Source organism: Hirundo rustica, chromosome 11 (genome assembly GCF_015227805.2).
Source record: "Hirundo rustica isolate bHirRus1 chromosome 11, bHirRus1.pri.v3, whole genome shotgun sequence".
Classification (NCBI taxonomy): domain Eukaryota; kingdom Metazoa; phylum Chordata; class Aves; order Passeriformes; family Hirundinidae; genus Hirundo; species Hirundo rustica.
Window position 1 is genome coordinate 10,807,493 of NC_053460.1, and position 27,006 is coordinate 10,834,498.

The following is a 27,006-nucleotide window of genomic DNA, read 5'->3' on the forward strand; positions in this document are numbered from 1 at the left end:
AAGTTCAAATACCATTCAAAATCTGGGTTAAATTGTGAAAGATGCTGTGACCCATTCTATGTTCAAGTTACTTGTTATAAGAGGGGAGTTGCTGTGAGATGCTAAAAACTGGAAATGTCATTGAGCTGTAACATTCATCCTTCCAGAAGAAAAGAGAACTTTTTTGCTGAATTGAGGGCAAGGCCAGATCCATTTCACAAAATGGGAACCAAAAGTATTATGCAATTCTGCTATGTTACTCAGCTGCTATTAGAATGAAACAACTGGGCTTAGTCTTGTATCTGAGTAAATTTACAGAATTATGAGTTAATAATTTCAAGCTTGGAGATAATATGTTAACTTTGGAACAGATTAGAAGGAATCCCTTTGGTAATGCTAATTTTTAGAGAGTATCTTTGGCCGAACCTGGTTACTTGGTAAACTTTTACCTTTGTGTTGTCTAGTATGTAAACAGATTGCTGTATAATTTTAAATGCCTTTTTTTTTTTAACCTGTAAGAGGAAGGAAAAAGGAATTAATTAAAATGACAATAATCCAAAAATATTAAAAGACTGTATGAGTCTTAGTTAAGTGTAACATATAGTCTTGTTTAAGTGTAAATATAAAATTACTTGAAAAGTTTTGGGGGGATTCAGTATTTCAAAATGAGTTTTGACTTTGAACTGCATGTTGTTGAATGTATTGAAGGTAATTTACAGTTGTCTTGGTTTGGGTAGAATCATCAACTGCAGAAAATATAGAAGCTCAACAAGCTAGGTAACAAATCAGTCGAGAAGAACTGGAGGACAGATTTCTTCATGTACATGATGATCACATCTTATTCAAGCAGCATGCAAATGAGCAACAGGAGAAAACTAAAAGGTATGGGGGTTAATGCTTTTATTTTAGCTTACAGTAATATTTTTGCCCTTTAAAACATCAACAAATTACAAATGCTGATTTCTCTCAGAGTACTTTTAAAGCAGTAGCAAAGATCATTCTTTGGAGTTAATTATGTTTAATTTCTGGTTATGTCAGTGTATGTATGTCTTTGTGGTGGGGTGTATTAGATCTTCATGTACAGAGCTACAGTGCTGTCTGTGGCTTTGGAGCTGGTGCCTTGGGTTCAGAGCTATGCTGTCAGAGTGTTCTGGGAACTGGAGAAGAGGCTGTAGAAGCCTAATGATTCATCAGGAATTTCATTCTAGGATCAAAATCGTCTATACAGTGAGATTCCACCCCTATTAATAAACTTAGTGCTGTGTTGGCAAACCAATGTGGGCTCAGCAGAACTGTTCATGGTGTTAGTGCATTGCAGGGGGGCAAATTAATCCAAAAGCACCATGATACTCTGCTCACATTGTGCTGTACTTAATAAAGTCACGCTGCATCCAGGCAAGGTGTGGTCAGAAGCTAACAGATTCATAAAAGAGCAGCTGAAAATATTGCTTCTGTAGATGGGACTATTTCATAAATTCTTTAAGTCCAAAGCATTCTTTCCTTTTGACTCAGTGAGACAGGAACAAATTGACCAGCGTGACATAACTTCCGTCTTTTCTGTCAGGCTGTTGTCCAATCCAAGATGGTGGAACAAGTGAATTGTTTGCTTGTTCCAAAGGGCATTTCCTGTATTTCTCTTAGACGCACTTACCAAATGCACTCATCATCCACTTAGGTAGCAAAACACAGAATGTCCTAATTGGAATACCTGAGTTAATACTTTATGGCACAAAAAATAAAAAATAATGTTTGCCAGAGAAAAAAACTCCTCAAGTTAAATTTTTTTTCCATCATTCCTTGCCAAAACCCTTTTAACTAGAAGTTTGGAATGAATTTGCAGTAGGAGAACATTGAAAAAATAGCACGTAAACAAAAAACCTGCTTACAGGCAAGTAACATTCTGTGACATCCTGAAGTTATTAGTGAATTTTTTTTGTTTCACTTTTGTTCTTTTAAGTAGAAGCTTCTGTCCACAAGTATACAAAAAAATAATAAAACAAGCCCCTTTAAACAAATGAAGTGTGTCCTTATTTTCAGTTTTCTTTCTGGGTCTTCAAAAATAGATTTCCTGTAAACTAGATACAGGTCTCGAAGATGTGCAACTGACTTTGTAAAGTCTTGAACTTGTCTGTCTCATCAAAGCCACCTTTTCTTTCTTTATATGCCAAGTTTTTTGCATTTGCTTCTGGGTATGTTTTCTGTTCGTGCATGTTACATCACCCCCATGTGCCCTCTCTGCCTTTTGTTCTAGCTTACCAATGTTTATCAGAACTAAGGGAAATCAAAGGTACAACACTTGAGATACCAAAAGCAAAATTTGTATCTTTCTAGAGACAGATGACAACCATACACTCTGTATCTAATTATATTCTGCAGCTAACTGTTCCTTCTCCAAAGCACGCTGGAAATATTTGTCAACTATAAAATTGAGTATGGTAATGAGAACTGTTAAGTCTCTTTTTCCAGAGTACCTTCTTAAATATCTCCACCTATATATTTTAGCCATTTTAGACATGAAATATATATTTAAACCCCAAAATACTTGAAATTGTATATAATTGGAATGTTGCATATTATTAGCGTTCTTTCAATAGTTGAATGTTCCGTGGAATTGTAGTTTTTATAGTTTGCCCCACCACATCCCAAATCTGTAACTTTACTTAACAGCATGCAGAAGTTCCTATATAAGGTCATGCGTTAAAAATTACATTTAAGCACCATATGGAGTAAATATGTGTCCTCCCTTTACTAACCTTAAATGATAAGCCTTAGGAAACTGTTATTTGTCAGTGCTATAAAGCAGATTGCTGCACAGTGGTTTCAATTATCTTCAAAGAGTTCTTCACAGGCAGTAATAGTTATATCAAAACCTGAAATTTATTATTCAGGTTCTATGCTGAAGTCTTCACAGTGATTATGTTCCTTTCAACAGAATGCTTTTTATGCTGACTTTTCACATTCTTTTTCATCTTTTTTATTATTTTCCCCAGAATGACCACCAAGTTAATACAGCTTGTTAATGATAAAAAAAGAGTCTGAACAGTCTGGTGGCGGCCCCAAGTGGCTGGGTCAGCCCTGGAGCTGGAAGGAAGGGTTGAGCATTGACGAGAAAAAGTTCATGAGCTTGGGAAACAAAATGAGAGCCTCCCCTGCAAAATCCTTTCAATTGACCAGCAGCTCCAGATTCCAGGCCATAGTCCTTGTCCATACAGCTGTGTTCAGTCTTTTATTAGCAGTGGTCTCAGACAAGTGAGCAAGGCTGCTGGTATGCCAGAGTGCACAAGGAAAGGTGCAATTCACATTTATTAAAAACAGTGGTTTTATCTGTACCCCTAATAATTGCTTCACTCTAGCAAGTCCGAACTCTTTCTTGTTCATCAGTGGGCGTTAATAGTACCTGTAGGTAGAAAGATTGTTCTTTCCCCTTCTTCTTGTATTTACTTAAAGCAGTCTGATAACTTGCTTGCCTTTGAAGTCCTTATTAGGAGAATCCACAATAGCTGGGGTTAAACAAACATACAGATTTGAGAAGACAGTAGCTATCAGGCAAATTTTCTGATAGTTAAAATCATTGGACTTCCTTAGTATAACTTCTCTACATGTTAAAGGATTATAAAAGTAGTATATGAAAAAGTTTAGTGTTTTCATGTTATAACAAAGTTTCACATCTGTAGTTTGTTTGCACATGTTTTTCCTTTTTTAATTTCAAGGTTTATTCTAGTGTCTTGATACATGTGTGCACAGCACTGCAGACTTGAAAAATCTATCGCACGTGTGGACTTTGAAAAGCAAATACTACAATGCAGCCACCTATAATGGTGCTTTTTACTATTGAGCCTACTGCGTAAGGCAGTCGCCCTCTCAGTCCTTTACTTGCTGTAGGTTCAGTTGGAAATCACACTTTAAAACTTTCATATTTCCATAGGAACATTTGTAGTTGTGCTCAGTTAACCTATACACTGAACTGATAATGTGTTCAAAAAACCCCAACAGCTACAGCCCTGCTTCAAACCTGAGTCACCAGAGTTGTCTCCTTAACTTCCAGAAGCTATGGATCAGGCTGGTGGCCAGTTAGACCCTCACACCAGCCTTCTTTTTTATTACATTGATTCAGGTAGATGAGAACGGCAACAATTCTCATGTGTTTAGACAGATTAAAAAAAGTCTTTGTTTCTACTAATTTGCCTCTCTAATTTATATGTAGTGCAAGTTTTGACCATTTTCATAAGCCTATGTTTTTATACTTCATGTCATTAATTGGGCAGTTTTATTCCCAAAATCAATTTGTTTGGTTTTTATCTTAACAATGCAAAAATAGGGTGGAAATGTAAATTTATTCCGGCCCAGTGCTACCAGATAGAAGAGGGCAGTTTGTTTCTGGGAATACAGATCAAATGTTGATGTGGCAGAGTGGGAGGACTTAGCTTGGTATAAAAACAGATCCAGATCTAAGATGTCCTGTGCAAAACTAGGATTGAGACCATATTGATTAAGGCAGAGATTCTTACACTGAAGCAAACATGAGTAATTAAAAAAAAAAAAATTAAAAAAAAAAAAAAAAAAAAACGCACCTAAGAAAGGAAGACTTATCCACAGAAGGTCCGTAGATAACTATGTTCAGGAATTTTGCAGATATTCTAGTGTGTCTGTCTGTTTTCTGAGGCCTTGTCCAAACCAGAGGGAATTCTGGTAATTTGAGTACTCTGACTATGCAATTTCTTGAACACCTTTTCCTAAGGACAAGACTTACTAGAAATCTTGTAACTAATACTCAAAACTTGAACACAGTAGTATTGTCTTCAGTAAGTCAGAGAATGCTTTCTATAATATTCATTAAGCATAGACTATTTCATGTTTTTGTCTTGCATATGCCCTTTTAATCAATGATGATAAACCCAACAGACTGATGTTTAGTATGCGCCTTCTTTTTTTAAAGAACTGAGCTCTTAGATTTCTCAGTCAAAACTCGAGTGTGAATCTCAAATCATTTTTAGTGCAGGTCAGAAAACATGCAGGACACTTACCCAAAAATAAAACACCTGAAAAAATTCAGGAGAGCTTGGCTGTCTCTAGGGTATGAAGAGACAAAAAAAATCCACAAAGAATAAATAAACCTTATTTTATCTGCTTTGTGTTTGGCTGCTTTAAAAATATCATAGCAAATTGATCCAAAAGATCTTCAGTATAATTCTTGCAAAAAATTTAGGTTCAGTTCATAGCAAGTAATTTAATGTTCATTACTAGCCATGGATAATTTAGAATCTAGAAACAGTAGAAAACTCTTTGCCTTGTACAAGGGTTGAGTAGCAAATTAGGTGTAGCTGTGCAGTGTAGCAGTCAGGCATTCATGCAGAATGTGTTCATAATAAAGCTTCTATTAGTTACATCTTCTTTCTCTTTTTCGCTTTTGCAAAAAAAATACATGCAAAATTCTACAGCTTTGCATGTATTTTCACCTTTTTGACTGTTTCAGACTGTTGCCTTCAGTTGTGTTAAGGATCTAGTGTGGCATGATCCTGCAGTCCTTACGAGTTTGATTTCAATGGAAGTTCTCCTTTGGATGAGAAATATGTCGTCAGTTCTTTAACTGCCTTTCAAGGGAGGGACCCCGTTATTATGTGTGAGCATTCTTCTGTGCATCAGTGGTGCTACATAAATAATACATCATAATGTTTGCTATTAAATTATTCACAGAGTCATAAGTCTCCCTTATTCGAATTTCTTTTATATACTTTAAATAGGTTAAAGAAGTTGTTATCATAAATAATTTCTCAGTCTGTGCCTACAGTGAATTTAGGAAATATTTAAAATATTTTTTTTCATTATTTGAAAGAAATCTGTTTTGAAGAACTTCTGTGCTTCATTTTTGTATAAACACTTTTTCAAGTACAGTGGACAGAAACCAAAGATAACGTGCAAATTCGGCATCAACTACCATATTTATGTGAAAACTTTTAAGGAGTTTGAAAGTAGAGATGTGCTTCAAATTCAGCTAAAAAATCTTTAAATAAAGCCAGGCTCTAAAAAGCAGTACAGATCCTTATTTATGTTTATCAAATTGCTTGTATCCAAACCATGATGCTTGACCTAAGTTACTACCTGTGAGTTAAGTTCTGAAAGTATTTCCTTTATTTCTAGTTTGAAACCTGATAGAAGATACATTTGTATATGAGAGTTACTGTTTTTCACTGAAAATACTAGGAAATAAATTGAAAAACGTACACCTGTACATGTGTAGAATAGTGTATGTTCTATAATTTTGCCACCAGAATACTTTATGGAAGACTCTTAATCCTCATATTTTCCAAGTCATGTATTTTTTATGCTGAATGAACAGAGCCAGAACTTAAAGGGATCTTAAAGGAATATTCATTTAGTTATATTTAGGAGACTTTTGTTACCTTGCTTTTTTAGGAGTGTTGCAGCTGCTATCTAGAACAGTCTCTGTGCATTGTTGTATTGCACAAATAATCTTACAGGTTCTGTGTAATTCTTACTTTTAATCTTTGTATCAGCAGAGAAGAAACTGTCAATGCTGGACTACTGGAGAAAAATCTGGACTTTTGGGTGACTAATAAGGTCACCCTAGTTCATCTTTGTAGCTTATGTCTTTGAATTTTGATATTATTAGCAGTTTTTTCTTGTGTTTTGTAGGAAAATGTATCATCCGGCTATGTAACTGTGTAAAGACAGTGTTGAAATTCTTTAGGAAATGTGTGATGCCAAAAGGACTGGGCTCCAATCTCTGCTGTAGCACCATTTGATGTCAGCCTGCTGTTAGATTACTGCCAACCTTTAGGAAAACATTCGTTGCTTCGCTACACGTTTAAGAAGTTCTTGTGATTGAAATAACTGTAGTTACCAAATAGTGAAGCAGCCACAGTTAATCATTAGTCCATCCTCAATAAGGAAGGGAGGTACTGGTTATCCTGAGTCCTATATCCACAAATAAAGCAGTAATATTTTAAAACTGTCTTTGCAATTTCTGTCTAACACAAGAGCTGCATTATCAGAACTGAGTTCACATGCAGCCCTCCTTGAGATGATTGTTGTAATGTGGCTGAAATCAATCTTTTTTTACCATATTTAATTGGAGTTTATTTGGGAATTCTTTCAGGAATGTATAATTCTGCCCTAAGGGACAAACTTGGCCTATGAATTATTAGACTAAACACATTTTAAGTACAAAATTTATCTACAGTTAGTTTGACAGTTTGTAATTAAAAGATGGCCTTGCAATTTGATGTCTATGGTACACAGTGTGCAAGGTAAAATGTTAATTCTAAATAAGATCATTTTGCAAGCAGGTGTCTTCAGATTATTTAAAAACTCATAGTATTTTCCAAAAATATCTTTAAAGCCATCCCAGACTGCATTTGTGAAACAGATATTTGCATGTTTGTGCTTTTGTTGTGCTTTGTTTAGTTGATTTTTTTAATGAAAAAAGCTTATTTGCTTCTCAAGTTTTTAATTCCTTTGACTTTTTTTGCTGCGTTGTGACTCTGGATGTAAAATCTATTAGCTGTGTTATTTAACTCAATTAGGTGTATGTAGATCTCTTAGGTAGTACTACACATTCACGTTGTATTCTTCTCTGCTTGGGACTCTGTGTCTTGGCCATTGGTGTATTTGTGTTTTAGAATAATTAGCTGAAAAGCCTTTTGCTCATTATGCCACACAGAGGGCAAGTGACCCTGAGAAGTTTGGTGGTGATACATATTTTACTTGCTTGGTTTTCCAGTTTTGAATATGAATGGGTAAAGTTTTTGAGCACTAATCCAGTTAATACAATAGTCAGGACTCCTTAAGAGTGGTCTCAGTATTTTATCCATGTCCTGCTCATATGGAAGCAAAGACAAGATGCAAGGGATGTGGTTTAATTAGACCTCAATTTTATTAGCTTAGCCATCTGGGATTTACTGGCATAAATTTGTACAGTGGAGGTCAAGATCCTTTCTTTAATCATTTCCTTCTGGTGTAAGTTGCTATCAGTGCCCCATTCCCACACAGCTGGTCCCCAGCCTGTTATTGGGACTCCACTCTATATGCTTTTAATCCAAATGATAAGAGGTCTGGAAAAGAGATTGTCTCTTTGGTGTGCATCAGACATTAACCCCGAAGATAATGCATAGCTTTTTTAAGAGTCACTTTCTCCTAACTTTGTTTTCTGTTTCAGACTTTAAAAGCCAGCATGAAGATGAGGTTTAAAGGAAGGATGGAATTCGTGTTCCTTGTTTCTGCAGTTGTGATAGAAGGCATAGACCTAGATCAGTTTGCCCACTAATTCATGTTATTGCCTCCAAATGGGTATTAGTTCCTTTTCTTTTTCTGACTTCAGTTCTACTTCTATGTGTCCATGTTCTGTGGCTTTTTTTTTTTTTTTTTTTTTTTAATGTTTTACTTTTTGGGCACTAAAGAAAATACTGCTTGAGCCATCTCAGTACATGTTTAGTCTTACACATTACTTTGAGGGAAATATTTGTTTAAGTGAAAAATACTAGTGAATTTCTATTAAATCTGTATATAACCACTATTTTTAAGTAGTATCAGAATACCTGGACAGATGCTCAGGGAGTAGAATATACCTGTCTGGGAGGGAGAAGCTTGTTTAGATCTTCATTTTCTGTTCTAGAAATGTGACTTCATTTCTAGAAAAATGATCCTTCCCCAACAGAGTCTTCCTCAATTAACTGTGCCTAGCCTTTCAGAAACCTGAAAAGATCTCATTGTTCAACAGCAAGCTCTTTTTCATATGCCTGGATGCAATGGACATTTCTTAGGCATATTTTAATTAAATAAATAAATAGTGATCAATGTAATGCAATAATAAGTAATTAATTGCACATGCTTTCTCTTGCTCTTAAAATTTCAAGAATTGAAATGATCCAAATAAAAAGTAATTTTTCACTTCCAAATTTAAATAATTTGCTCCATAATATTAGTATCTAAAACCTATTTAAATCAAATGCTGTTTCACTCACTGTTGAAAAAATAGTTAATGCTGACTGTCAGAAGCTATGGAGTTTACATCTGTACATCATAAATTTCGCTATCATCTGCTCCTTTTTCTACTTAAAATGAAAAAAAGGCCCTGCTTAAAAAAGAAAGGAAAAGAAAGGGCCTTTGAAGGCATCAGACCCTTTTGTTTGATGTGTGGAACAAGATTAATAAAAACGTGCCACTACATTAGCTTTTAAATAGCTAGCATGAGACAGTGCTGCTGTCTATACTCACCACAACTTTAGTTTATGTAGATAACATGTTTTAGACACATGATGGATTTAGCATTGAGTTAGGCCTGTTTCTTGGGGAAGATTTCAGATTTGTGACTGTGTTTATCTTTTGGGTAAGGACAATTAACTGGGCAATGCCAAAACACAATGGCATTTGATATTTTGAAGAATAAAGGAAAATATTTCACGTACTCAGCTGGTTTACAGATGTGTAAGCTTTGTAGTCCATTCTCTTGCTCCAGCATGGCATTGTGTCAGTGTGTCCAATACATCTAAAATTGATAAATATTGGAAGAGAAAATACCTTTTCAAATGTTAAGGATTTATTTGGCTTTATAGTAATTTATATTAATACAAATTATCCTCAAATCTTGTAATTGTAATTTCAGAATTGTAAGAATATCTACATAAATATTAAATTATTTTTATGTAGTTAAGATACACCTGCAGCATGTTTGAGTACAAGCTGTCAGGTGTTTTAAGTTGCTAAGACTGTTTTATTAGCAGAATTTGGTATGTTTAAACTATAAGAGGGAATTCCGTGAAAGGTATTCTGCTGGTATTTCAGATGGTGGAAAAGTGAATGGAGAACAAATAATTTCTTTAAGTATAGGATAGATGTTTTTTTCTGTCATGTCCTGTTTTGTACAGTAATCAAAAATGTTTATTTACCTGCATTCTGTAATGTGAATTATAGAGGAAGAAATTAATTTGGTCATAGCACACTAAGTCTTCTCCCAAAGTTTTGGAATTGAAAAAGCTATTGTAGAAAGCTGATTTGCAAAAAGAGTTCAACTTTTCAAAATAAAACTAATATGATAATTAATTTTGTATTTTTAAGCTCATGATGTATTTCTTTTCAAACTTGAAGACTAAACACTTGGGACAATGTGGAAATTATCAAGGTCTGTAAACAACTGGTTGAGAAAAGCAGTACTCTTTCAGCAACGGAAGAAAAATTTCTCCAGTTTCAAGAGATATTTGGAATTCAGTACATTTGTCTACTCATCACATAAGCCAGTGTAAATGGAAAAAGAAATACACACAGTTCTTGATTTCAAGTCAGTACTGAATACATGAAAATGAACTACATATTAAACTTCTCTCAAGCTGCTCCAAATGGAGGAAAGATTTTTAGTCTTAAATTTTGGGGTTTTTTTCAAGAGAATCTAGGAGATCTTGGTGCTTTTATCTGCAAAGTCACCTCAGGCAGATTGTGAAGAATTAACTGAGTTGTGTGGCTACTGAGAGAGACTCCTGATGATTTAAATATTGACTTAATTGACTTAATTGATTTACCAAAAAAGGGGTTCCAGACCCCCTCACTATATCAGTCTTTGACAAAGTTAGGGAGGTTTGGCTGTTTTGTTCTCAGATTCGGTTTTGACTTGTGTTCTCATGTTCATGGAAGTTGTTTTAGACAGCTACTGTAAGTAATAATTTTCTTTATAAAAAGAAAAATTTTATGAAAATATCACCAGAATTGCATGGTAGATTCTCTGTAGGTTTTAGGTATACAGCTCTTGCCTGTTTTTTCCCAGATGTATTTGGAGAACTGCATATGCATATGGAGGTTGTATGATTGGCGGCTTGGAAACAGGAGAGTTCCTGTAAGTAGGGGAATCCTAACTGCAGTAGAGCTCTGTAAAGCATCCTAGCCTTATGAGCTGGAAGCACCAGCTATCCCTGTAAACTCTTACTGCTCTTACTCTTTAGCATTCTACATTGCACTTGTGCCAATAGATTTTTGTTCCATTCCTTTTTTCCCTGTGTTGTTTCATTTCTACCTTTTGCTGTGCTTTGCCTTCTTCCCCTCTTCGGTGTAATACCTATATCCTTTCTGCCAAAGCAGCTCTTCTGTTAGCAGCTCAAATCTAGGTTGAGCTGTGTAAATTCCTGGGGAGACAGGTTTCACATGGCTTTTTGGGTTCTTAAATAGAAAGCAATAAGTAAACTATTCCATTTTAAATCGTATGCAACTTTCTGGTAATTTACAACAAACATTGGGTGCTTTTGCCTCTTTCTTGGCAGCTGAATGGAAACGCGTATGTAGGACTCAAACTGGTATTTGAAGACATTGTTTCTAATATTCACAGTAAAAGGTGTGTTTTGGAGAGGAATGAGTGTTTTCTGTGGCTGTTTTTTGTCATAAGAGAATGGATGCAATGGTTTTCCTGTTTCAAATAATTTGAATGTTTGAGATGTGTCTACTAAATGTGAATAATTCTAAAATCCAAAATTTCTAGTTTAGATGGCACATAACATACTTACCAACAAAGCGTGTTTTAGTATTTATTGTCTTTGCCTTGGCTTTGACAAGGTGGCTAGTTAGTTTATTTGTTTGTTTTTCTTTCTATATTGTGTGTTAAAATGGAAGAGAACTTCAGGTAAAAAATTGAAGCTAAGAGATGTGAAAGAAATAATGAATTCATTTGCACAGTTGGAAGGGTTAGAGACTTTAAGGACTGTGATTTGATAGGAAAGGAAATAAAATATGGAGAGACATGAAGACTGTAAAAAAATTGTTTCTAAGGTGTAATTAATTGAAACTACTGCACTAGAGTTCACAGGTGCAGGACAGAGCAAGAAGAGCACTGAAGAAACATTGTTGATGAACAATACACTTTAATAACGCTGTGAAATAAGACTAACTGCTAATATTGTTTATTCTCCATTGTATTTTCTAACTCAGAAGTGAGATATGAAAGGTTGAAGATAAGTCAGTGATGGGTATTCAATGGGGTTTTATTTGTTTCTTGTATATTCAGACACAAGTGAACCTAAGCAATTTGTACAGGATTCAGATTCAGCCTCTATTCAACTACTTTGTAGGAAACAGTATATTGAAAAAACTGAAGCTAACTTTATTCTGTCTGCAATCATTAAGCACTATCTATACACACATATGTATTTAGCATAAATTTTCATACACTCATTTTATTAAACAGAAGATTGGCTTCTGTGCTCTGTTGTTTCAAATCATACTTTGAATATGATTTACATTGAAATTCTTAATGAATGAAGCTTTATTAAAGCATTTGTGGAATGTAGCCACTATAGTATTAACTAATATTCTGAAAATAGAGGTTCTATTGGCATTCTTCATTTAATATTAAAATTGGTTAAATGTGCCTTAATGTCATCCATTGAAATTAATGAAAATGTAAAAGAAATTAGAAGTCCCTTTTAAAGTACTACTAGTAGGAAAATACAACTGGGTCTATTAGGATTATGAAACAATTATATATCTACAATTAAGGGTTAACAGAGCTGTGGCAAGCTCTGTGATTATCATAACTGTGGTCAACATTCATTTTTGCTTGCTGCTGCAGTGTTTTTTGGTCAGCATGTCTAACCACCATAACCACAGCAAAATCTTTTAATTGCTGAACAGATGTATTTCTTGGTTGTTTTCATCATGACTGAACTGAGGGTTTAATGTTCACGAGAGCACCAAGAGTGCCACCTTCCCCCAGCCATGCGTTCAGTTACTTGGAGCGAGAGTGTCTCCTGTTGACCACATTGAGAATATATATATTAAATACTGCTAGGGGAGACCACTGTTGGAATATGCTGTGTTGTAACATTCTACTAGGTGTGAATTATTTTATTTTTTTCTGGATATTCATTCCTTTTCATAGAGCCTAAAGAACTTAAAGACCAACCACGATGATTCATTAGCAAAAGGTGATGAGCTGAATGTGTAACTTAAAGAGGGGCAGTTAAAATGGTTCCATCTTCAAAACAAATTACAATCAGTACCTATTTCAAACAGAGGGACAGAGGCGAGGTTGTGGGCAAGAGCTAGAATCTTTTACTTTAGGTAGTGCATAGAAAGAAATGTTGGGATGTGGAATGTTTCAATGGAGGAGATGTGAATAGACCTTTCAAACATACTTAGAAGAGTGACCTGGTACTATATATTTTTTTTGTCCTATTCAAAAGAAAAACTTCTGACTGAAATGCTGTTTATATCTCATAGAATTGTGAACCACACCTGATCCCTGTGCCACATCGTCCAAACAATGGAAGTTAAAGCATAAGATAACATGTCAATTCTGATACTAAACAAGTGGTTTATTAATAGAAAAAAAATCATAATACTTGGTTTATTGATTATGTACTACTAGTTTTTAGTATTCTTTGAAACGGATTTAATTATGGTGTTGCATCTTACTCAGCAGTTCAAATCAGTTACTTCTGTTTCTTTGTCTAGTGGTCAAGAGACTTTTGTCATCACTAGCAAGTTGTCCAGATACAGGGCTAAACATCAAATAATTTCTTCCCCATTTTCTTCAATGTATGAGGAATAAGAACATGAAAACTTACTCGATTTTTCTTACATTTTGTGGCATCTTATATTTAGTTTTACCGCCTGCTTTATCTAATGTAAATGTATTTTACATGAACCAAGTTTACTTCATATTTTTGCCAAACCTTTAAAGTATTGTAATGTATGGAGAGTAGATATTCTTGGTTTAAGTATCTTATGTCTTTAAACCATATCCTGCTGTAGTGTTAGGGAAGCAAGGGTGTGTTGTTTCTATAAGGTCGATAAAAATGTTTTCAATGCAAAAGATGTATAGATGCCCTATAATGCCCTATAGGGGCGTACCTGGCTAACATTGATATTCACTTACTAGAAGGGAATTAAAAAATAAAGATTTCTATATTTGTTTGCATAAGACAGAATGTGATTAGATACTGTTGATCAACAGCAACATGCTACTTTCAGCTTCATCTAAATGGCATAAAAAAACTTTGGGCCTAATGTAAATCCATGTGGATTTATCTTCTTATGAAACTTCTAAGAGACAGGTGTATTAAAAGAATAAATAATAGCCTGACTCTGCCTAAAAATTATTTGCTATTTTTGACATTCATTGTCATTTCCTTTTGTGCTGTGCATTACTTGAAACTTCTCTCTTCATTTTAATTACAGGCAAGAGTAAACAATCCAGAAAAAGAGAATGAACTCTTGAAGAAAAAACTATGATAAGCTGTGTAAGGTAAGTTAGGGTTTCTGGATACAGAAAATTTGATTCTGGTTCTTATTTAGTAGATCTTAATATACTGTGTGCTGTAATATGTGTGTACATATTCAGTGCTTTTGGCCATGTGTAACTGTTCATGCTGCTGTTCATCATATGACCGTGTATATGGAAACTCTCAGGTGCTCTGCTGTATTTCATCTGCTCTGTTAGAACAGAACAGCTTCCATATTTGTTCTGATTCTCATGAAATAGTAGATTACTTCTTAAAATGTAATTAAAAATAAGTAGGAAGGAGTCACTTTATTTTGAACATAAATTCAAAAAGCTCTTATCTGAGCACATCTCAATGAACTTAGATGAAGTCTGATATTTGACAGCTTCTCCAATGTTTTTTTTTGAGGGATGTTTTGGTTATTTAATAGTTATCATTTCACTTCCCCAGATGCTGCTTGCAATTTTTGTATAGATTCACACGAATTTTTACAAAGGTTCCTATACGTAATAAGATGTATAAGTTTTATCAGCAATGCTTAAAAAGAAAATGAAAACACATTCTTAAGATATGATTCAGAAATTCTCTGTTACAGAAAAGAAATAATTATAGTCAGTTGACACAAGCATATTAAAGGAAAAAATGACCTTCCCATGAACTTTTCCTGTATTGTTACCTGTGTTGTCTTTTACACTGAAGAGGGTTAGAAAATAAGACGCGTATCCTCCAGCTAATAATTGCAGAAAGTAGATCTTGAAGTCTTTTCTCATATCCAGATTATTTCTTCTCTTAAAATTTGTTTGGCTTGTCAGTGTGATGACTATCAAAAGAATACCATTGACTAAGCATAATGTGATATCAAATTTTGTTCATATTATTGTTACAATATTTGGCATAATTTTAATATGGTCTACGGTGAACTTAAAAATTTAGTAGTGAAAAACTGTGAGAACAAGCAGCTTAAAACTTTTTTTCTTTTTTTAACTTAGGAGGTACAACAGTTGTATAATCATAATATTTAGAATTTCGTACGGAGAAGTTGGTCACTTGACTCTCACTTAAATTAATTGCTGGAGGATCCAAAATTTGATCATGTCATAAATATTTCTGATGTTGTTTTGTTTATTCTCTATCATTTATTCAGAGAAATGATTCTTACTAATAAATCAACAATCTTGACTTGAAATTTTCTGTTTTACTTAAAAACGTAATGGGATTACTTAAAAAGATATTTAAGAAGAGAAATTGAAAATAAGCTTCCGTTACAGCACAGTAATCTATACTATGGTTTTTCTTTTACTAAAATGATCTGTCTTTTCATATACTCTCATTTAAACGTTGATTCATCTTTCTGCATTCCATGTTACTGTATAGGTATCAATAAAATAGAAAGAGAAAGATTATATAACTGTCATTTAATGGCCAGCTTTTTTGGTTGCCTGTTTGAACAATGCAACTTTACTAGAGCTTACCTGTGCCAGCAGTAGATGGACCAGTGTCCACAGGTGTCACTTATTTAATAATTTTTTTTTTTTTTTTTTTTTTTTTTTTTTAATGGAGGCAAAGGTGTGTAAACCCAGTCCTCCTTGCTAAAGTTATTTTTGGGATATCTATATGATGTTGATGGGAATTTTGCCAAAGCCAAGACTGCAGAACTGGATTTGAAAAGTTTGCAAAGAACAAGTATGAATTTGTCAGTTGACTCTTGTTATTTAGTCAGTATCCAAGAAAACAATTCATTTGTATAAAAGGTTTGGAGGAATTGTTTTCATATGACCTTGTAATGCAAATCTAGCAATGCTTAAACTCCCTCCAAAGGAAACGGTGCCAGATGTGGTTGACCATTATAGTTACACAGATGGCTCCAACTCCAGTGAAATACAGTAAATATGAAAGAAATTCCACATGAATTCAAGTAAATGCAATCTTAAAATTTGAAAGAAGAAAGCAACACACGTGGACTCAATTCAAACTGACATACACATTAGCATTCTATAGGTTCAGATGAAACCTCTCTTCTAAAATATTCGTCATTTAAATATCTAAATTCTTAATGACCATCATAATAATGCTTAATGTTTTTTTCTGCCAGCACAGTCTTCTAAAAAAATGAACTAATACCTGGCTACATCCTTATGTGAAGTATTTGTACCTAAACACATATAACTGGGTGTTGTGGTCGTTCAAAGTTGGTAACATTTTCAGAAGTGTGGAAACTGACAGTATTTCTTTTGTTTTGAAGAGAGTTATGCTCTCCTTATGGAAGACAATCAAACTCTAAGCAATTGGAGAACACACTGTCTCTTATGTACCTTTGTAATACCGCGGAATGATTGTGTGTTCAGTGCATTATAGTGCCTGCATGTTACCTTCAGAATTATAGGAGAGTGATGCATGCATTCCTGCAGGACTTAGAAGCTTTGCTTAAGTTCATGCGTGCTGTGAAAAGAGTCACACTACAGAATGATCTATGCCTAGAGAACTGTGTACATAGGTTAGAGTATGAGAAAAAGACAAAATACAGGGGTATACAACTTTTTAATGAAAAACAAATATCAGGAATATAAACCCTATTTACTTTAGGGTTTGCAGTTCATGCTATAGTATTTTATTTCTTTGATCTTAAAGTCATTCTTCAAATATATGAGATATAAATGCACTCACAGGTACTCAGAACTCTCAGCATGTAGAATCTGTTAACCTGTGTGGGCTGTCCCTTCTGCAGCATTTCCTTATCTCGTTTTGTGGTCAAGGCACGTTACATAGATCTCTTGAAGAGATAGGTAGATAGATAAATAGATATCAGAAGATTTTTAATACATAGATGTAGGTAAAATATAAAGTTTTTTAGCTGATGACCTTCACCAAAGAGTTGAAGAACTGACTTTTTCTGTTGACAAAATCCTACAATTACTGATTTTTCCCTGAGTACAAAAGTGAAACTGGTTTGTGCTTGGTGAAGATCAACATTTTTCCAGTAAATAAGAGTGCAGATATAGTAATGTGAAGACTATACCACTCATTGTCTAATGTATATGAAAACTCATTGCATAGCTTTGTCTTTTTGCCTACTGAGAATTACACTGTAAATTATACAATGTACTTAATTTAGTTTTAATCTGAGTAACACTTTTTGTTGTGGTTTCAGCAGTTCTGGTTCTGTGCCCATGCAATCCTTATTGGTAGTTTACAAGTAAATAATGTGTTACAGACAAAAAAGTTATTCTAATTTCTTGGCCCACCTCTGTTTTTTATTTCTGAAAGTAGGAGAAAGATTATTTTAAATGTGCTTCTTAATCAGTATCAGAATTGTTGTTTTACAGTATGAGAAAACTGTTGTCACTTTGTGGTCAACATTTTCCTTTGAACAGACAACTGACGTTATGCTCTGCATGTTTCACAGATTTAAAAGAAATCAGGTGGATGATCCCAGTTCTCTACATTAAGAGGTTTTGTATGCGGAAAGAATGGTTTTGTTAGTTGTCAGTTGCTGAGGTTTGGAGTTGTGGATTACTCTGGGATATGCATCTGAATTCCTTTTCTAGTCCCACAAATGTTGCATGCTGCCAACTTTTTGACTTTGGAGCTCTAAATTAAGGCCAGTTCCTTTGCTCATCCCACAAACTCTTTCATGTTTTTTAACCGCAGCCTGAGAAAGGCGCCTTGGTTTCAACAGCAGCAGACCAGCATGTGTTTACTTAATTCCTAAGACATGATGACAGTGGTCTCTGTGCCACTAAAAGCTTTTTTCTTTATTATTTTCTGTTGAAGCTGATTTCTAAAAGTTTTTCACATGCCATATGTTTTATTACAGTGTCTTCTGTATGACCCATGAACAGCAATGGAAATCAAAGGAACAGCAAATGAAACTGCAAATTGCTAAACTAGAGATGGCCATCAAATCTGATTTAGCAGACAAAAATGCAATCCTTGACAAGATCAAAGTAGAAAGAGGTATTTTTCTGAAAAAATCTAATATTTTCTCAAGATGTGAGGTCATACCTATGTTGAAGTTCAGGAATATTGCCCAGAAAAGTGTCGTTTCTATTGCTGGTGATTTCAAAGCTGCCTTTTAAGTGAACATTTGTACAATATGCTAAGGTTATGAGTAGCTATTAAGTACAAAAATTGACCAAATACAGATTATATGCTGAATGAGGCTCATATTTTTTCAGCTGCATTTATTCTTCTGTTGGGTTAACACTTACTCTTTATTCAATGTTTCTTCTCTCCTCTACTCTGAAAGCTCTTACGGAAAAGAGCTCCCTCAAATTGTAAGCCACTATTCTATTTACTGTATAAAGTTACATGAAGCCTATACGGGCCCTTGGCCATGTTTAATTGTCCTTCAACTTCATTAATTCAGAAATTTTTAGTATTTTCAGTATTCACTGATTTTTATTTACAGCTGTGTACATTTACAATGATACATTTTTCTTCTAATCCACTGAAGAGAATATTTCATATGTGGTTTCCCTATGCCGTAGGGCAACTTCTCAGTGAATATCTAAGACTTTGCAATCTCCTTTTGTATCTCAACACTGTATCATATACTGTGGCAATATATAAAGTGTACAAAAGAAGAGCACAGGCAGGAAGTAACCTAAATATTTTTAGACTTGAGTCTTCAGGTATGTATTTTTAAAAAAGACATAGTGTATTTTTTAAAAAGTGTATTTCTGAACAATCTAATGGAATGAAGTGGGCCAACTTGTTGGCAATAAATCTTCTTATGGGTATGGCTTCAGTTCATCATGTTCTTACCATTAAGATTCTGAGTAGCTTTACTGACATCTAATACTAAATTGAACATTTTAACATTTTCTTTAACCACAGCAAGTGTTTGCAAAATCGGTCTTAAGTGATACTAAAATAAATAGATACCTTAAGCTACATTAATATGAAGTTACAACATACTGGCAGTTATTACTGACAGCTTGATTATGTAATGCTAAATTTAAAATGATATTCAGAGCATGAAAATATCTTGGGCTGTACTATTATTTGGTTAAGCTGAATATGAAAAAAATAAGGCAACACTCTCCATCTTGTCCTTCCTATGGGAATAATGTTTAAGTGGCAATCTTTGTCTTGCCCAGATTGGCACTTCATAGCCTCTTGTATTCCTAACTGTATTGCCAGGGTACTCCACTTTCAATTGCTATTAAGTTGCTGCAGCTTGCATAGATGTTCTAATATCCTTCAAGCCCTGTGAATCTAGGATTTGATTATGGCTTTTTAGCATTGCTACTGCAGAAGTATTCACAGAATCACAAAGTGGTTCCAGTTGGAAAGGATCATAGGGGGATCATCTCACAGAGTTGCAGAACACTGAGTTGGAAGGCACCTACAAGGATCATGAAAGTCCAGCTTCTGGCCCAGCTATTTTTCTCTTGTTTGGATGGAGTTTGTTTTGCCTCTAAAAATGACCAATATATAGCAGAGGGAAATAATGAATAAATGGAGTGACTTTGGCATATAGCTAAACAGGTATTGTGACCAAGTGGTTTGGCCACTTAAAGAAACACTATCAAAGGTCTTGGCAAAAGCAGGGTTTCATATGAATTTGTGAAAACATGGCTTTACAGAGTTTGTTGGCAAGGCTCAGTTACTACACAGATTAAAGCATACAAAGGAAAATGGAATTAGAAGCAATTTGGAATTATTTATACTAAAGTCAGGAATGCAAAGGAAGGTAAATGTGCCAAGATACGGATGCAGAGATAAGGGTGCAAAAAAGTTTAGCAGCACTTAATCACTGAGTATTTTTTTACCAAAGAATTCCATAGGGTTCACTACAGCTATAACAATGACTTGGCTGTGGATATGAAATAGTAACATTCATACACCATCAATTCTCATACACAGGTAAAGTGATGTGTGCACCTATTTCTATGTGTGTACAGGTACCTATCGGCCTAAGAACCCTACTGTGGGTTCAGTGAATAAATCACATCAAACCCCTTTCTGTTTCCCAGCAGGCAGTGTTTAGACCTGGAAGATTCTGGAGATGTGTGGATGGGGATCAGCCCAGGCCTCGCTGTCTGCAGTGGTCCTTGGAGATTTGAGGGTGTGTGAGCCCTGGGGGATGCCCCATGCAGAGGGAGGTGCTGGCGCTGCTGCTGTGCTCCAGGAGAGCACAAGGGGCCTCACTTCTGTAGGGTTTAACAGGACTGATTTCATTAAGTCCTCACTAAGTTTCCATCCTGGACATAACCCTGCAATGTTGTATGCATCGATGAGGTGTTATTGTGTGTAATTGAACTCAAAGGGAACCTAGGGAGTAAGATTATCTCAGAGTAAGTTGTATACTAAAGGTATTTTACCTTATAGAACGTTTGTACTGTGTGACAAGGCTGATTCTTTTTATATGATATTAGTTTGTTTTTGAAACAGAAAATATTGTATAATTTAGTTGTAAAATTGCTAACTGAATAAGATAGTAGTGGAGAGGTGGGTTTTTTTTTTCTTTTGTTTTGTTTTGTTTTGTTTTTTAACTGAGTCTTGTAGAACTGAAAGAGCTGAAATATAAATGAATCTGGAAATCTAAGAGGCTGTATATATGTTGACAGGTACCAAATGATTATAATAGCTATGTTTTTCACAAATATACATCGTTAGAGAATTTCTTTTTACTGAATCAATTATTTCTTACTGCAGTTGACAACTTCTCATTGTTTCCTGTGCTTCATAAGCAATACCATTGTTTAAAGGCTTTGCATAATGAATATGGGCCATAACTCTTCAGGTTTTGAACTTTAGTAAGTTTTACTATTCAAAGGGTGTTATAAAGACTGTAAGTTTATCTTTTTCTGTAGCATATGGGACATGAGGTTAAACTAGAAAGGCTAGCAGATGATAAGGTGGAGATGGCTGAAGAAATTTAGCAGGAGACAGAAAAACTCTCACATCTGTCAGAGGAGCGGTTGACCAAACATCAATTACTTCTGGAAATGAGAGAGAAATAACTGAAGAATTGGAACCAGAAGGTAGAATTCATTTTTATGATTAAGTAACTGTATTTTGTTAATAAATCTGTGTCTCTTTCCATTTTCTTAAGCATTTCTTACTAGCAATGGGAGCTGCATCATTATGAGAAGCTCCATGACAGAAATTACGTTCTGGTGTACTTTATAGCTGAAGCTGGGTAGTGGATATGGTGGTGTTATTTTCTTCCCAAATGGAAACTGTATTGTAATTGAATGCAAAAATCTGGTATCTGACCTAGATTCATAAAATATTAAAGGAAACCTGGCTTCTATTTTAAATGTCTTTATATTCTCCCTTAGAACTATGCTGTTCTAAAGACTATTTTAATGAATATGCTCCTTTTGTCTGCAGATAACAGCCAATGCTGCTATTGGAAATCCTTTCAGACAGAGAGGGGTAGTATGTCTTATCATATTCGTGACTTAAAGTTGTTAGAGGCAGATTTATTTAAAGATTATAAAAGGCAGGTCATCCTGTTCCACATCTGAGCTTAAACTGTTTATCGTTGAAATAAACCAAGTCCATGATACCAGGTCTACAGTAAAAGCACAAACAGAATGCTAAAATTTCATGTTCATTTGTTTGCAGCTTCTGTGTAAGGATGCATTAGAAAAATTGGAAAAGCATGATGTTGAATCCTTGTTGTATTTATAAGTAATTTGCTCCAGAGAAAAAAGACACCCAGAATGCTCTGACATAATCCACCTGCATACAGAACCATTTTTTTATTTAAAAGAAAGGATACATTATTCTTTATGTGTGCATGGTGTTAAACATAGTCAGAGGAAATCCACAAATTCAGGTCATATTCCTGTGTAAAGCTAACCTCAATTCATGACAGGACTTATATAATTCTAGTCCTTTCATCTGGGAAACACTACTTCTTTTTTTTTTTTTTTTTTTTCAAAACAGAAAAAAAAAATACAGTTTAGATGACTCTAAAGTTCATTGATTTGCAGGCTTAATCTTCTGCAAGGAAGAGGAGATTTGCCTGGAGCTTATTTTCATTTGTTAGTAAAGTACCTATATTGTTATCAGGTTCCTCAGGAAAACTCAGATGGACTCAGTAACGGAGTTTAACCACATTGATTCTTCTAATGTTTTTCAGATCAAGGTGATGATGCTCTTGAAGCAATAAAAACTGACAGCAATGACTGTATTGTTTCAAGTCCATTATCTACGAATATTAAACAGCTGAGTCAGAATGTTTATGGCAATTATTTCAACAGACTAAAAAAAAATTATTTTGAACCTAATGCCCTCTAACAGTAACTTTGCTGTATCTAACATCAGTTTTCAGTAAAGTTATATATGTACAATGTCAAATCACTTCAGTGTACTTCTTTATCTATTATTATTTGTGGGCAACTGCGCTAATTATTTTCTCTTGACTTACTCTGAAAACCAGCAATTAATTACCAAGAAGACATATATAAAAAATAAGACGACATTAATAAAAATATGGAAAATTTACTTTGAACAGTATTTCAGTAATAGTTCTGTAAAAAAAAAAGGTTTTTCATACTTTTTGATCTAACCTTGATCAAACAATGTTAACAATATAAAACTAGTAGTTAAAATTGATGACAGTACTTCTAACAGTTCATATATTTTTCCGATCTCTCTCAGCCTTCTTTTAAAGGACCAGGGCTGTACTGGTAGATCCTATCAGACTTCATGGTTTTAGTGCTCTTCAATGTGATAGCCTAGAGGTAGCTTGATTGTTTTTTCTATGCTCTTTTCAAGGCTGTGAAATATCCTACAAAGCAACTAGGAACAAGAAGCAATTCTTTGTATGAGAAATATAGCTGTTCTCTTTTTAAGCTGTAGAAGAGGTTTAGAAATGCTATCACTCATGTATTCTTCAGAAAGATGCAGAAGGTACTTTGGAAGATGGAATTGCATTGTTTATATATATAATGCTAAAAAAATTTCACCTGTAATTTTGAGAACTAAAATTACTGCTAGTCATCTCCATCAAGTCAAAATATAATACACTTGTTCTGTAATTTTCTAGTCATCGTGTATTTTATCACAGTTATTTAAGAGCACTTCTGCAAGAACTTTGTGTGTAGATTTATCAATTTCTACCTTTCTCCATTGATCTGTTCCTATGGTAACAAAAATGCATGTTCATGAAGGGCAGATAAAACAATAAAACCTCTGAAGTATTAAGACAATAGTGTATTTGATACAGATTGGATTTTAAAAATATGCATTGGTTAATATAAATTATTGGGTTAATTATAGAATACAGCATGTCAAAATTGTTACTGAAGTTGTATTTTTTTAAGATTAAGAATCACTGCCTTTTATCTTTTGAGATAAATATCCTGCTGGTAATCAAACGCTGTAAATAAAACTTGTGATTTTTAGAGATCGCTATGCTAATTATCCCCTAAATCTCAGTTGTGTGCCAAACTGTTTAAGCCATTTAAGATCATACTGAGGTTTTTTTGCATGTTGCAAATTAGACAGTTCATGGTTATTTCTTAGATATGTTGATCATAAAGGGTATCTAACAGATTTTCCAGTACTTAACTGTACCACTTGCTTCTTTCTCTTTTCTTCTTGTCTATGATGTATGATTAATCATAGATTACTTCATTTTGTTTCATTTCATTTACAACATTTATGAGCTTCACTTTGTCTGTATGAAATGCTTGTCCCCTTCTTTCCTTTCCAAAGTGGCATAATTAGTGTTAGCATCTTTTTTAACAGGCTACATAAAGTTTAGTGGCTGGATTAAATCAAGTCATTAACATAATGTGCTATACAATTTGCCCCTATCTCTTTTCGTTTCCAGTACATCAAAGTGCCACAGAGTGCCAGTGTAATTGGGCCTTGCTAGCTTGTCAGGTTCAGTCAGGCTGATGGCTGCTGCTTTTACTAAAAAGCTTCCAGGCATGATAATTAATAGAGAAAAGAAGTCTGAGAAATGTAAAAGTTTGGACAGTTCTCTATGAATATTTCATACATTTGAATAATCAGAAGTTAACATTATCAATTTGATGTATAATACATTGATTAAAAGCCTTGTTTCAGATCCTCAAAATAGACATCAAAACTGGGAATTTGCATTTTCTTTGGCATGGTCTTTATATTAAAAAAAATGAATTAAGAAAGTCTTTTCTCTTCCATCCCCTACTCCTTTGCACTCCCACGTCTACATCAAATCCTTACAGGAAATTATATAGCATTCAATTTTCACAATAAAATTTACTGCTGTCAACTTCCAAGTTTTCTTAAAATGTGCCATGAGACAATTACTGGCAAACTCAATTTGTTTGGGTAGTGGTTCTGGGTTTTTTCTCTTTTTTTTTTTTTTTCCAGATACCATAAGTACATTCTCTTGCTCTAGTAGAAATTTACTGATAGCAGCCATTACTTGTACCTGTAAGTTAAGATCCCAAGTTGTAACTAATTTTGACATGAAAATCTTCCTTAAATAGCAAAAAAGCAATGCCAATTGCTCATGGTTCTCCTGGTGAGGGTCACATGCTTGTGCTAAGGTGAGAAGTCGTAAAGCTTCAAGCTTATGCATAGCAAAGCAATAAAAACTGTTAGTTTTATTATGGGGTGTTTTGGTACAATTGCTTGAATAGTGTATTTCCACCTATATGCTAGCTATATTCATTTAAAAAAGGGAATAATTCGGATATTGTATTGCAGCTTTAAATTTTGGCTGATATGATTTCTCTTTACATTTGTTTGCTGCAGGTTTTGAATGTCTTTGGTGTACTTCAGGGAGATTTTTGAGTGTTCAATGGTTTTTTTCTCAACCTGGCTTGTTTTTTGAATATCTAATCTGAATTTAGATAATTAAATTTTAGGGTTTTGGTATTACCTGTGTTACTGATTTGGCTCAATGCTACTGTGCCAGAAATACCAATCCTTTGTATTCTCCTAGTCCTGTCTAGAACTAACCTCTCTTGCTTTGTACTTTTCTTCTGTAAGAAACTGAGGAGGTGAAAGTGCTGCACCACTATATTTAATAAAACAAGGAATCAAATCTATGAAACAGAGCCATCTTACCAGAGTATGATAAAAGTACCTTGTTAAACTTTGTAGTCAGTACTTTCAAAGACTGCTCATTGGTCTAAGATTAAAAAGAACTATTTGCCATTCTCCATCTTTAAGGTGGTTCTTTGCTGTGGGGATCACAATAATCCAGAAACCAAAGTAAAAGAAAGTTTAAAGAATCCAGGAAATACCTAAGGGGTGTTTTGCAACCAAAAGAGTGTGAGCTGACAGAAGTTTGAGTTGACATGATGCTGAAATGATGGGCTCAAGCTGTACCAAGTAATTCATGCCTTTGAGGCTATTAAAGATGAATTTACTCTGGTCTGAAAAATGATGCATTTGGACTCTGCACTAGATGAAATGGCAGCAACCAGAGTTCCCTTCATTGTCACAAATAAATCTTTTTGTTCAATGTGTTTTTATTCCAGTCAGTGCTGGAGGGGTTGCATCGTGGTGCTAATCTCGAGCCATTACATTCTTCTCCTGGCACATGGCAAAACAGGGATGCTGTGGGAAGATTATGTGTGCCTCTCCCTCCTTCAGCAGGGATCCAGCTGCACAAGAGACATTCAAGAAGAAGAGTTCTCTGCCCCAGGGGTAGTCTAAGGTGTATGCACTTTAATAAAGTCCCATCCATGTGGAGAAGGAACAGGGAGCATTTCTGTATCCTTCCTGTTCTCACATCTGCACCAGTGTGGGGAAAAGGTAAAAATAGAAGATGCTATTCCTCACATGAAAAGTCACTGCATACAGGACTAGAATAATTTTTTTGCAGTATTTATGTGTATATGATTGTGTTGCCCTGTTAATCATAATTACTTAATGAGTAATGTTCGTGTCTCTGTACACTTGAAATACATTGGTGTTCCTGTAATAGCATTTTTTGTGGCTCTGTTCTGACATTGTTAATAAGATGATCACAGGAATTCAGCACTTGCTAGAGGAAGAGGATTATTTCTTATTCAGTAATATATTTGTTAATCAATATCCATAGTGATTGAAAAATTGATAGCAAATGGATGATTACTTGTGATTATTGGAGAATAGCATATAGTTTATCTTACATGCTCTTTGCTTGAAATAGAAGTGAATAAGTGGACTCTGAAAATAAAATATAGAATGCTAAGGAGTAAAATATGCATATTTTTGAACATTGGTAGATACAGGATTCAAGTTTATTATCAGTTTTTCAAGGCAATATATAAGTTAAAACTGGATATAAAAAATAGGAAAATTGGTCCTGCAAGCAAGGTATTTTCAACTCACCTGTTCTGTGCATAAAGCACAGACTTATTTTTTAAAGCACTTACTTCTGTATGATACTGTTGTTGGGAATTTGAAACAGTTGGAATTCTATTTTTCATATCAAAGTGTTAGCTTATTATTGTGACCAGAAAGAAAATCAAAATACGGAATATGCAGCTGCTTGAAGATGGCAGTCACAACTAATTACAGATTAAACCGAGGGGATTTTATCTCAGAAATCAGAAAGGTGAGAAAAGTTGAGATTTCAAATTCAGATGTAATGTTCAATGCATTTAGTACTTCCCTAATGCTGAAGCTTTTTGAAGGAGTTCAGTGATTTTTCCAAATCTCTGGGTAGCATTAATTACAAAGGGTGAGTATTAAATGGTAGAGAAAGCATTTTGACATAGACTAAGTTTCTTACCCATGTGTTTTTTTCCTCACCTGAAGTGAAACCACTGAGCCGGTTTCTCTGAGACATTTTTGAAAGCATTTCATATAAGGCCCATTCTCTGTTTTAGGTGAAATATTGTATTTTATTTTGTTTTAA

General features: G+C 34.4%; 1 long non-coding RNA gene across 5 annotated transcripts in view; it reads left to right on the plus strand.

Moving 5' to 3' along the window:
* LOC120757991 (uncharacterized) overlaps nucleotides 1-27,006 on the plus strand; it is a 47,830-nt gene that overhangs the window by 4,398 nt on the left and 16,426 nt on the right. For 2 of the 5 annotated variants that reach the window (XR_009208222.1, XR_009208224.1), the window contains exons 4-6: nucleotides 688-861; nucleotides 14,155-14,221; nucleotides 18,013-18,152. This is a non-coding gene — a long non-coding RNA (uncharacterized LOC120757991). Of the gene's footprint in view, nucleotides 1-687; nucleotides 862-14,154; nucleotides 14,222-18,012; nucleotides 18,153-21,016; nucleotides 21,188-25,639; nucleotides 25,917-27,006 lie in introns of all 5 variants that reach the window. The other 3 variants (XR_005702721.2, XR_005702720.2, XR_009208223.1) reach the window with 3 other exon arrangements.